The sequence below is a fragment of the Pinus tabuliformis genome, chromosome 6 (assembly GCF_031772625.1).
Source record: "Pinus tabuliformis cultivar Carrire ecotype Pingquan chromosome 6, CPIR1, whole genome shotgun sequence".
In the NCBI taxonomy this organism is placed as follows: domain Eukaryota; kingdom Viridiplantae; phylum Streptophyta; class Pinopsida; order Pinales; family Pinaceae; genus Pinus; species Pinus tabuliformis.
This window is the reverse complement of record NC_142292.1, coordinates 141,521,786-141,536,178: the sequence shown is the minus strand read 5'-3', so window position 1 is coordinate 141,536,178 and position 14,393 is coordinate 141,521,786.

The following is a 14,393-nucleotide window of genomic DNA, read 5'->3' as shown; positions in this document are numbered from 1 at the left end:
TGGATGTCTTCCTTGCTCAATGGAGTGTAAGGTTACAAGCATTGAGGGCACTATTGAAGGTAATATAATTCAGCCTCATGCTAGACCTATGAATTTCATGAAACTGTTCGAGGGATTCCTCACTATACCCATGTTGGCTGTAGATACCAATCAATTTACTCCAAGAGACCACATCCCTCTCAAGAATAATATCAAACAATTACCTTGCACGCTCTAACCTACTACATCGGGCATATCCGACGACGAAAGAATTCCATGTGAAAACATTAGGCACGCAGATGTGATCAAACACTTGGATTGCATCCTCCTTTCTATCACACTTAACATACATTTCAATAAGAGCAATCTCTAGAAAGGCATTTGATTCAAATCCCACTTTGATTACCTTAGCTTGAACTTGCACACCACACTACAAACACATCAAGTTGGCATATGGATTTAGACCACTTGTCAATGTAAATTGGTCTGGCCCTAAAATTTAAAGCTTCATCTAAAAGTAAAGATTCAGAGTCTCTTTATTGTGATCTTGTTTGGAAAACGTTGAAATGATTTCATTCCAAGAAAAAATCCCAATCAAGAATTTTGTCGATGAGTTAAACTACATATTCAACATTTCCCTTGATAGCTCGGGGTGGAGATCCTTTTTTGAATTCCTTATTGTTTTTGTTGTTGAGCAACCTCCTTATGCCCTTGAATCTAGCTCAGGGGTGATTGGGCAGCAAGAAAGACCACAGTGCTACCAAATCTATGGCTAGGTGGAAAAGCTTAGTCCCTAAGTCAGTTGCCCATTTTATCTGGGATTAGTACTTCTTATGATTAGAATGTGCATTAAACTCTAGGTCGAATTCAAGGTATGAGGCATAATATTTTATAAGGAAATATACCACTGATGATATTGCTTGATAGTGCATGAATTAATTTGATGGGTGTAAGAGTTCAATTAAATGCCTATGAGTTCAGTCTTGAAGCATACATAAGTACAATTTGTGAATTAGATATGCATTGTTTCTTGTCACCTTACAACCATTATCACTATGCGTTGATAATCAGTGATAGAAACTTGTAATTTATCTTTGTTTCTTTCTATCCTAACTATGACATGCAAATATTTGCAACTACTATATATCCTGAGGTCTAATAGAAAATGCAGATTTGGTGGAAAACTTTTGGGGGCTGTCATCTTCTATTCTGAAGTTGGTATTTTTATTCGCTTTATCCAACATTGATTTTTGTTATCCAATGGTTTTACCTACAATCCATTGACCATTGTAAGAATACATCTGGTGTAAAGAGCATTGAAAGGCTTACATGCAACCTATAGGCTTAATTACACACACACACACACATATAAATATGCATGTGTGTGTAGCACCCATAGACTTCATGATACCTAAAGGAATAAATACTCACATCAGTAACATCGATATTTGTTGATGTGTGACTTGCAGTTTTACCCAGTGATTTAAATAAGGGAGCAAGATCTCCATCTACAAGAACTTTCACATAATCTTTATAACTCTAAAGCTTGACAGTCATTAAAGTTTCCCTCATTGTAGAGGGTGTCGAAGACAAGAAAGTGAATTATTTAGGAAGGTAAAGTCCCAAAAGTGTGGTTAATGCTATGTCCAAATTCTATAATTATGTGCTTTGGTTTCTAAACTATCCTGCAAGGTAGATATCTCCTTTCGTTCATTTCTATGTTCCTTTTCATTTTCTGAATGTTGATGAAACTAGTTTTTTGGTAATAAACTGACTTAGCTTGTAAAGCTCTATATACATCAAAAAGATAATGTGCACAATTGAGATTATAATTTAAAGGAATGCATTATCCCAATGATTCACGATTGTCACTGTTATGAATATTTAAAAAGTCTTGAAAGTGTTACAATTATTGGATTATTGAGCACTTAATACTTTTTCTGGCTGGTGACATCTTAAATTTAAATTTATCTTTTATGACTCTTTAAATGGAACAAGTTTCCTTAAAGTGAATTTGTAAGTTTTGCACCTTAACCAATTCTGAATGATTAATCATTCAGTTATGGACTTGAAGAAACAATGTCGACTACTAATTGTCAAATTGTAGTATGTCACCTGTGAGATTTACCGTTGAAGTTTGTTTAGCTTGAAAGTGTTTCATGCACCTTAATCTAAATGAAACTTATGTTACATATAAGTGTACCTTCTTATGTGGTTGTTTTTTGGGTCCCCTTGACCTATAGTTGAATTTATCCTCCTTAATCTTCACTGCCACAAAGATATCCTTTTATTTTGATTGATGTGCCCCAAACGAGAGGGAATGCTCCTCTATATATACAATTCAATTGAGTTGAGGGGATGTGACTTTTGATCTTCTTAAGCTGACATATAGCTGAGGCCGACCTAAATAATTTACATGAGAGAAACATAAATAAAAAATTCCACTTCTACTTATCCAAATTTGATGATCTATAGATCGATTTTGGTCCTCTCAAAAATAAGAATTCAATGCCACAATTATCTAGCCCCAAAGGAGCCATTCAAAGTGGAATTTGGCCCTAGTTTCAATTTTTAACAAAAATAACCATCAATACTTGTTTATAGCATTTTAGGCTAAATTCACAATAGTATAATAAAAAGTGTCATTTCAATGTCTGGAAATTAGGATATATAAATGTGAGATATATACTCTATACTTTTGGGTTATCTCTTTTTCAAATCTGAGATTTTTTAGGCTACATTTTAATTGTTTGAACTTTGAGCCTTGAAGAAATTTTTGAATGGACTTCGTAAATACTCGAATGAATGGACTTCGTAAGGTAGTGGTACCATAAATTGTGTTAATTCAAAGATTTGACTTCCATATTTTCACAAAATACAATGATCTCAATAAATACTTATATGAATAGATACTTATGTTTAGGATTCTATATGTGTTGGAGTAGTTCCTTTATGTTTTACTATAATCTTGATGTTAACAAGTTTTAGTTGACTTTTTTCATCAATTTCTCATAGAATATGCAAAAGGAAATGATTGTCAAAATGTGGCAAAAATTACATTTCTCCTAATTTATTTTCTTATTTTTCATGACAAGATAATCATGTTGCAGGAATGACTTATCCTACAATTTGTTTCAATTTGTGGAATATTTTTCCTCCCATTTTTTTACAAGGATGTAAATTTCATTTTCATGTTGATGGTTTTTGCATGAATCTTATCTAGCCCCAAATGATGGTAATGGAGTGGATCTTGAGAAGTAGCTATGGACACCGACTCTATCAGTCGTTAATGTTACAATACCACCTCCACCTGGTATCAGAAAAATTTTAATGGTCTGTGACATAAAGAAGAGTCATTTAATGAAATGGTTGAAAGGGCAACCTCATTACTTAATTGTAAGCCATTTATTTTCGTTTCTTAGTTGTAAGTCATCTTTTTGATTTTGAGCTTTATCAGATCAAGTATTTCACTAATCCAATACGCATGGCCTGTATTTCTCATCCGATGTTAGTTACTTGACATGGTTGATATAACATTAAATTCTAGGCCACTTTTATTTTAAGTCATAGATTTTGTTGATTAAAATGATGTTCATATTTTAATTGGTTTACATGGATTTTGATTTTAAAATGTTTTGTAAGTTCCACGTGGATGTTATTTTTTCAGGGTGAGCTCTTTGCACCAGTAAGGTCACATGAGTCATAAAACATAGGTATACAACTAGCACATATTTGGCCTTTGCTGTGTATATTTTATTCTTTATGTCACTGATGGATGGTTATTGATTGATGTAAAATAGAGGATGGGAAGGTCCTACCAATTCTCTTGACAAAACAAAATCAAATGGAGCGGTAGAATTGTGTTTTAAAGGGTGAGACAAAGATTAGTACTTGAAAGGTAGAACTTGAGAATAGAAAGCTATCTGATTTGGATCCAGAGACACAACAAATTCTGGAAAAAGAATGATGGTATTGACGAGTCTTCCCCACAAATAAGCTCTAATTATTAGACCACTGCCCAAATTTCAGTTATCTACAATGGCAATAGTGACTCTAGATTTATTTTTATGAATAACGACTTTGGCCACTGTCCTGTTCGTTTCCTATGAAATATTTTTTATTTTCAAACTCCAACTTGTTTGTTGTTAAACTAATTAAAGCTTTGATGACAAACATATAGTTTTCAAAGCTCTTTTCTAAATCTATTTTCTTGAGAAAAATTGTCTTTTTACTTTAGGTACTGTAGATTTCTACCGCGTGACATATGCTACGATATAATTGCCTAGATAAATAGACTGAAATGTTCTACAACGTAGTGTTTTTTAAATATAAAGAAACATAATTTCCAAATACAAAGTTTATGAATTAAAAACATCTTTAGGACATCTTAGCTAAGTTATGATTATATTTCAGTAGGGGATTTTGTGTACATTGATATTGTCTTGTCTCTTTGGTTTCTGTCATGTAACAATGGTTAATAAGGAATGTGTTCTTGAGAAACAGGCACACATCTTATTCTACTATTGACATGGATCTCCATGGTTTTCAGGCATGGAAACAAAAATTTAGATGTCAGTGGGATCTCCAAAGTACGTGTTGGATGAATTTAATACTAGTGATTATTTTGATTCCTTGTTAGATAAAGAATGACACAAGTCAAATTCAAATAAACAGAAGTAGCTTAAGAATGAAGGTGATGCTATTACTTTCTATCCACATCAATTTTTTTTATTTGTTAGTTGTTGTTGTGTTTTGAGTGTGGACTTGTGAAATTCCAAATTGCATGTTAGTTTAGGTGAAGGGGGAAGATCCATGTTACATTTGCACAGAAGTTTAGATATCATTCAAATATCTAAACACCCAACAACAACAACATTGATATTTTTATTTCACTTAACCTGTAACATATTGCACCTGTCTTCATCAATGCTCTTCTTCTATATGCTATCCACTTATGACATTTCTTTTGCAATATTTGGTGCATTTTCTAGTTATAGGTGATTTATATGTTATAAATATCTTCAAAGTTTCACTTCTAATTGAGTATTCAACTTAACATATTGATTCTCTTATATGTAATTATTATTTCCTCCACCCACATTTAATATCTTCCATAACCATTAAGTAGGGACTTGTAACCTCGATGCTGCTTTGCTTGTTTAGTAAAATATTTCCTAGACTTTAATTTATTGAAAGTTGTAGAATTTACAATTTATGAAGTTTCAAGGTATAATTTTTAAAAGTCTAATTCTTCAAAGGGTGCTAGCTCAATGAAAGAGCATCTACTTTACAAGCAGGAGGTTGGTGGTTCGATTCCATCATGCCCTGATATCCATATGGAATGACGACGATCAGTTTTTGGTGACGAAGGCTCTTTTGCCCATCACCAATGAGCTCATGGTAACATTTTTCAACCCTCACCAAAATATGAAATGGTGACGGTCAACGAATGCCGCCATATATACGCATCAATAGTGACGACCATGAAAGGTCCATAATCTTAAATCATTGTTGTTGATATGAAATGGTGATGGTCATTTTCCGTCATTACAGTCATTATTCATGATAGACCTTGAATGTCACCACAACACCTATATTGTTGACAATTTGACATTTCGTGATGGTCAATGAATGTCACCATATATGCACCAATAGTGATGGCCATGAAATATCCATCACAATAAATTGTTGTAGTTCATATGAAATGGTGAAGGTCATTATTCATCATTACAATCAATATTCATGACGAACCTTGAATGTCAACATAACACCTATACTTTTTGTGATGCCACCTTTGGTGACGTTTAGTTTTTGGTAACTGAGGCTATGTTCCATCACCATTGCTCATATGAAATGGTGACGGTCATTATCCATCATTATAAATCATTATTGGAGATGGACTTTGAATGTCACCACAACATCTATACTTTTGGCGACGCCACCTTTGGTGACTTTCAGTTTTTGGTGACTAAGGCTATGGTCTGTCACCGTTGCTCATATGAAATAGTGACGGTCACTATCCATCATTATAAATTATTATTGGTGACGTAGTTTGAATGTCACCAAAACACCTATACTTTTGGTGATGCCACCTTTGGTGATGTTGAGTTTTTGGTGACAAACACTCTTTTCACCATCACCAATGAGCTTATGGTGACATTTTTCACCCCTCACCAATGTCCTTTTTTCTTGTAGTGTGAGTGCCCTCCTAAGGGAGAAGTGTGCAATTCCATAAGAATATTTTATTTGAGTTAGGAATTCTTACATAGGTATAAGCGATCTTTGTACCATAATGAATCATTTTTCCAACTAAATGTATCAGATATACTGGGATCTTGTTGTAACTTTTGAATGAGTGCCCACACTTCTTTTTCATTCTTCCATTCCTCCCTTGCCTCGTTTATCCAATCTAGTTGGATAATATAAATGGCACACAACAATGCTTCCACATCCTCATCATTTATTGAGAGTGCATCTGCCACAGCATTTTACTTTCATTTTTTGTAGATGATTTCAAAGTCATAACCCAACATATTTGTGACCCATTTTTGTTGCTCTTCAAAGGATAATCTTTGTTCTAAATATCATGATACGTTTTTACCTTGAAGTGTCTTCCCATTAGGTAGGGTCACCATTTCTTAAGTGCATGTAGTATTTCCAACATTTCCTTCTCATAAATAGCTTTGTGTAAATACTTTCCCTTGATTAGACGACTTTCAAAAGCAATGGGTCTTTCATCTTTCATTAAAATGGCACCAATTCCATTTCCTAAAGCATCAGATTCGACAATAAGGGTTTTTGTGAAGTCTGGTGTAGCTAAGACCAGTGCTTGGCACATTTCCTCTTTAAGATGTTTGAAGGCCTTTGTTGCTTCTAGAGTCCATGAAAATGCATCTCTCTTCAATAATGTTGTTAGAGGTGCTGCTAATCTCCCATAATTCTTAACAAACTTATGATAATACCCTGTCAACCCAAGAAATCCTCGCATATGGTTTATGGATGTGGGGATTTCCATTCCTAATGGTTTTAATTTTTCTAGGGTCTACCTTAACGCCTTCATGAGATACAATATGACCCAGATATTCCATCTCTTGTACTCCAAAGAAACATTTGGAGCTTTTTGCATATAATTGTTTCTCCTCCAATAGTTTGAGCAACTTGTCAACATGTTCAACATGATCCTTCCAAGACTTGTTGTAGATTAGTATATCATCAAAAAATACTAACACAAATTTTCTAAGGAAGGGTTTGAAAATGTAATTCATCAAACCTTGAAATGTAGAAGGTGCATTGGTAAGGCCAAAAGGCATGACCAAAAATTCATAATGACCCTCATGAGTTCTAAATGCTATTTTCAAAATGTATACAGTCTTCATTCTAATTTGGTGATATCCTCAATGAAGATCCAACTTGGTGAAGTAAATTGATCCATGCAATTCATCCAATAATTCATCAATGATAGGAATGGGAAATTTATCTTTAATAGTGAGCTTTTTGAGCTCCCTATAATCCAGACACATTCGCCATGATCCATCCTTCTTGTACACCAATATTACTGGAGTAGAGAAAGAACTTTGACTAGGTTGAATTATACCAACCTCTAGCATTTTTGCAACCATACGTTCAATTTCACTCTTTTGGGCATAGGGATATCTTTATGACCTGATGTTTGGAGGAACACTTCCTGGAATCAAATGAATAGCATGATCATGATACAAATAGGTGGGAGACCCTGAGAGTCTTAAATACCTTGGAATGATTGTCCAAGACCTTTTGGAGATTTGGAGAAATAGATGATTTTGATGTGGGAACCTCTAGCGAACATAATTTTGAAATTACACCTCATTGTTCCTTCTTTAGAAGATTTTTCATACTGATAGAGTTGATTATATTTCCTGGTTTCCCTACAATACCCCTTAATTCAACTTCCTTTCCTTCCACACAAAATTTCATTAAAGGTTCTTGAAAATTAAAAGCTATTATACCCAAGGATTATAGCCATTCGGCTTCTAGTACAACATCAACACCACCCATTGGAATGGAAAGCATTGGGATATTCAATACATATTCTCCCATGGATAGATTGATATTATGGCACTTTCCAGAGCAATTTATGGTTCCTCCACTTGCAACCATCACTTGACACTCTGGTGTTGGATATAAGAAGCAATTCAATTCCTTTGCTATCATACAATGAATAAAATTATGGGTACTTCCTGAATCAATCAACACTATTACCTTTTTATTCTTGATATGTATTTCTATCTTGATAGTTTGACGAGTGGTAATTCCAACTAATGCATTACAAGATATGGTTAGATACATTTCTTCTTTATCTAGGGTTTGTTCCTAGAGTATATCCTCTTCTTTGGCCATTTCTTGTTCCTTTTCTTCCTCCACTTCACAATCTATGTAGAATAATTTCTTCTCAGCACACTTCTGATCTTTAGTGTATTTTCTATCACAACTACAACAAAGCCATTTTTCTCTTTTTTATTCCAATAGTTGCGGTGTCAACCTTGTAGGTTGTGGGAGGCTAGAGGCAACAACACTTCCATCTTTATATTTGTGAGTGGTAGGTTTCCTGGTTGCCATAATTTTGCTTTCCATTTTTCTTGCTAACCTGAATGCCTTCTCCAATGAATCAGGTTCCTAAAGGTGAACCTCATGTTGGATATTATCCTTTAGAGTTCCTATGAACACATCAATCCTATGCTCCTCTAGAATATCTTTTACCGTTATGTTCAATTTTTAGAAGTCCTCAATGTGCTCCATTATTGAACCCTTTTGTTTGAGATTTATCAATTGGCTAAAAAAGGTTTTTCTTTTTGTATCCTCATAATGTGCTATCATTTCTTCTGTAAAAATTTCCCAAGTGACAATTTGTTTATGAGAGCAAAGCTATAGATACCATACAAATTAATTTGATTCCAAATATAAAGTTGCAATACGTACCTTTTGTGTGTTTTGCACATTATGGAGATCGAAAAATTGCTCCATCTGTAGTATCCGTGTTCCGGGATCCTTGCCATCAAACTTCCTCATATCGATTTTTGGAACATCGTGGGTCTTCAATCCAACATTAGAGTCTATGAAATCATGATTAACATTTCTTTTGTTCTCATCGTGAGTTTCCTTTACTACCCTTTCATCATTAGTGACCATTTCTTGTAGCAACTTTTTCAAATTTATCTTCAATTCTTCCATCGTGTCGTCCATGCCATTCATCGTAGCATCCATGCCATTCATCTTAGCTTCCATGCCATCCATCTTAACTTCCACGCCACCCATCTTATCTTCCACACCATCCATATTAACTTTCATGACATTCACATTAGCTTCCACGCCATTCATCTTGGCTTCATTTACCTTTAGTGAGAGTGAAATTTGTTGTACTTGGTCTTGTAATTTTTATATATCATGTTGCATTTATTACTCTTCTTCATGAGTCATGCTAGAGCTTTTAGGTTGCTTACTATGTGTTTCCATTTTATTTCTCTTGGGCATTAATTAATGCTAATAATTCTTCACTATTCCCTTTGAATTCCTTCAAACTAATTTTTCAAACCAATCTTATGCAAAATTAAATAAATAAACTACACACCTTTTTTTCACTTTGTAAGAGCTCGATATTGAATATGCTATATATTTGTAACTGGAGATCTCGAATATCTAAAATCTCATCTGTGGTAGCTCTTTGAGTCCTCTTTCTAACCCGCAAGCCTGATCAAGATTGGTTTCTCCAAGGAAGAGTTATGCCAAATCTCCCACGGTGACCTGAGTATAAACTAGTTTAGTAGAGAAAATTCGTTTGACGTGCCATGTCTCACTGTTTCGACCTTAGTACCTGAAACTGATACACAGAAAACTACAGACCACCCTCTTTCTAAAACTTCTTACGAAATTGCAATATGATGCTAAAAAAAAAAGTTATGACGATGTTCCCCAAGTCACCTGTTTGGAATGTAATTGGGAGTCTGCAAAAACCCTAACTTCCTCAGATCACATCTCTGCAAATATAGTGAGACAAGCCCTAAAATTTGGACCCAAAGTTCAGAACAATTTTGCCTCCAATGACTTTTTTTGTAGCTTCTGAAATGTCGCAGAAAAAATGTTATAACGAAACTACCATGATGACCTGCTTGGAGCAGCGAAACCCTAGAATCCGAAGCTCTGATGCCAAATGTTAGGAAACCAACTCACAAAAAGATATAAAAGATAGAGCAACGCCTTATAATTTAGCCTCTTCGAGGGGGAGACCTCCTTTACATTACACAAATGAACAATTCTTGGATGATAAAAATGACTAAATCTCTCTTCTATATATAAGAGTTTAAGGGGTCACAATATAATCAAGCCAACATAACAATAATAGCATAAGGGCACAAGAATAAAAATAGTCGGCTTCTATGGGGCATACTAATAACAATATGGGGACAACAGGGGCACAATAATAAAAATAAGGGATACAATGACAATAGTAATGGGGGAATCACTAGTATTATAGTGGCCTAACATTTGATGCTTATTATAGATTGATGTCTACTGATGTTTATTAATGATTTAGTTTATATGTTTGCACTAGTTTTTAATTCAATACAAAACTATCCCAAAATAATTCGTAAGACATTGCTTAAAAATGTTTATCCTTATACCATTCCTCCAAGTTAGTAGCTGAGTTATAAAACTTTACTCATAAATTTTAATTTTTCTTCACATAACCTAAATATTTGATCGCAAAAATGTGAACCTATAAAGCTTTTCCTCATAGTGTTATCTCCAATGTAAAACTAGATTAAAATTTGTTGAGCCAAGAGGAGCCCTCTAGTTGTATGGTAGAGAAGTTGTAATTCCCTATTTAAGATTTTGACTTGGTGAAAATAAAATAAAATAAAATAATTAAAAGAAAATAAAAAATAAAAATTTCTCTAGAGCAGTAAGGGTAGAGATGTTGTAATGTCATGTTTAACATTTTGACTTGGTCAAAACAAAATAAAAATAAAAGTAAAAATGAAATAAAATAAAATTACTCTAGATCCATCTTTACTTTGGATCGCACAAGTGACAAGAGGGATCAAATGACTTATCACTCTTAAGGAAGTTTTCACATCAAGATATTTGATCCCTCTTAGCATTTAGTACATCCAAAATTAAGATAGATTTACACTAGTTTAACTATTACTTATAATTAATTAATTGTAATTATAAATAAAATTGTTAAATTTATGTTTTTATTTTATTTTATTTTACTTTTAAATTTTATGCAAACTTGTGAGGATACTAATTTCTTTCACTAGGGTTTGTCTTTTTCGCCTGGTGCCCAGGTCTCTCTGTTTGGGAACAGTCGAGCATTTGCACTCTGACTTTAGGATAGGGATTTTAATTAAAAGTTAAATGTTGTGTTAGACCTCTTCTGTGACCTCTGAAGTTGCGTCTCTATTGTGTTCTCTAGGAGTTACGCCTCTACACCATACACATAGTAAATCTCCTGAAGATTTGAGGCAACACATATAATGACCGATCTTTGTGTATGAGGATAACATATAAATTTTGACGCCTTGCATCTCTCTGTGGCGGTTTCTTCGACAGTCTCTCCAACAAACATTCTATCCAATTAAATTTGCATTACAAACACCGCTACAAACAACTCTGACTGGTGCATACATTCCCACTTACTCTCCTCTTTTTAAGTTTTGCTTATTTCCACTATCGGTACTTCTTCTCATATTTCTAAACCCCCCTCTAAGAAAGGGAGCCCAAGTAAAATTACCCTAGAGGGTCCTTATCAGTACATTGAATCTTTAGAAAGATGAAGAGAAGAAAGAGAAAACCATTTTAAACTAGAGTTAACTACAATGCCTAAAAATAACCACAAAAGGTTAGAAAAAAAAATAATCTCACTCGAGACTGAACTCCAAGGAATGAAAGGTAGATTTCAAGAAATCGAACATAAAAAACAAGAAATGCTTAAAGAAAAAGACACTTTGAAAAGCGAGATTAAACATCTACAAGAAAAACTACATAATAACTCATCCCTAAATAACAAAAAAAATAAATTAGAAATTAATAAACTAATTGTACTTGACCATGAATGCCACAAAATAGCCTTACACCTTATAATTGTTGGTATAGAAGAACAAAAAAATGAAGACACTTTAGAACTACTTAAATAATGATTAAAGACAAAATATCAAATTGAAACAACTTATCTCATTGAAGCAATAAGGCTGGGAAAGATACTTGAGCATAAATATAAACTAATTTGGGTCAAGATTAGTTATAAAGACCATAAATTAGATATACTTAGGAAAGTCCCAAGCCTAAAAGTAACGAGAATATTTATAAATCAAGATCTCATTCTAGAAGACCAAGATAAAAATAAGAATAAGTACAAAAGGTCAAGGAGGCAAGAAAATAAGGGAAATGGGAAATCATTAGAAATAGAAAATCTATTATTAGAGACAGAGTCCCAAACATGAGTGATAAGTAGGAAATAACATCACTCTCGATCCTCTTATTCTGGAATTTTCGTGGTTTTCCATGGTGTAAAGTTCCTATGCTAAGTTGGATCCCGAGTGATATTGATCTTATTCTTTTAGTTGAAACTTGGGACCATGACGAATCTGGGGTCCCTTATGTTAACAGGTTCATTCGTTGTTCTGCTTGGAATAATAAATCCTCCAGGAGAGGTTTCTGTGGCATATCCTATTATATTAAGTACATTGTTTCCTCTCACATCCGACTTCATAAACCTGACCCTTTCTATCAGTATATTTGGATCAAGATCTCTAATTCTACAACCAATAGGATCTTTCTTGAAATCTACTATTTTGCCCCTATCTACTTGACATCCTATAAGAAAAACAATCTGGATAATAATGGTCCTTTCATTACCTTATGAAAAATACATCTACAACCTAAGGAATGAAGGAAATATCATTTTTCTTGGGGACTTTAATTCTCAAACTGCTACTAACCAAGCTATTATGTTAAGAAATAACTCTAACCCTGACCCCATGTGGCTTGATAAGGATAGTAAATTAGCTAATAGATTGAAGAGAAAATATGAAGGCGTAATTGAGAACTTATTCGGCACAAAGCTCCTCAAAATTTGTAGTTCCTATGACCTAATCATTTGTAATGGTATTAATAAATGGATTTTCTCCGGTCAGATGACCTGTTTCCATGGGCTGGGTAGCAACATCATGGATTATGTGATTTATAACATCCATGTCCTCAACCATATTACAAAGTTTGAGCTTCTTAACAGGTACGGGTCTGCCTCTTACCATAAACCTTTGTCTTTATCACTTAACATTATGCATACCACCCACTTGTAGTAGAAAAATGAAATAAAAAGTCATGTTCACATCGATAGAAGTAATGTCGACCTTTCCTTAATGGATTTTGAAAGGGAATTAGGTCCCCTAACTTCTAATAACATTGATCAAATCTATTACCATTTTACTACTACCCTTTCCATCACCATAAGAAAATTCTCTAGTAAGAGTTCGTATAAGAAAAATAATAGAACTTCCAATCCTTAGTATGAAAAAGACTATAAAATTCCCACGAAAGCAATCAGAGACACTCCTAATGAAAGCATAAAGCTCCGTAATATAATTATATACAAATCTCTCATTAAGAGGAAGAGGAGACCATATATTAATAAGAGACAAGAGCATCTTCTCCAACTTCCTAAATTTGTGCCCAAATTTTTTTGGTGGAATGTGCTTGTTCATAAAACTAAAGATAATCATTTTATTCCCCACAGAAAATTGGCATAACTATATTTAGAAGTTGTATGACTCTTCAGACACCATGGGCACCATATTAAACTCTCCTATTAAGGATGATATTTTTTCTCTGGAAGACGTTGAGTCTGGGATTTACAAGCTCACTAATGGGAGGGCCAAAGATATTGAAGGTTACCAAACTGAGATCATTAAGATGGGAAAATATATCCTCATTCCTCATCTCCACAAGATTCTCAATTTGGCTGTAAAGCATGGCTTCCCTAAGCTTTGGATGAAAAGCCTTATTGTTCCTATCTTAAAAAATGGGGACAAAAGCGTTCCCTCTAACTACATGACCATTATGATTAGTCACATCCTATCAAAGCTTTATGGGCTCATTCTGGAAAAAAAGATTAGCCTTTGGCTTGAGAACTAGGGTAAAAGAGCTAAAGGGCAAGTTGGTTTTAGGAGACATCACTCAACCATTGACCACCTTGCCACTCTTAGGAACATCACAAAGTAATGTCGCAATAATAAAATCGATCTCTTATGTTTTTTTGTGGACTTTAGAAAATATTTCGACACTATCCCACGAGATAAGCTCTCGGAAAGGCTTGAAGAGATCATGGTTCCTCCTGAACCAAGGATTTTGTGATCCACCTCTATGAGACTGTCATT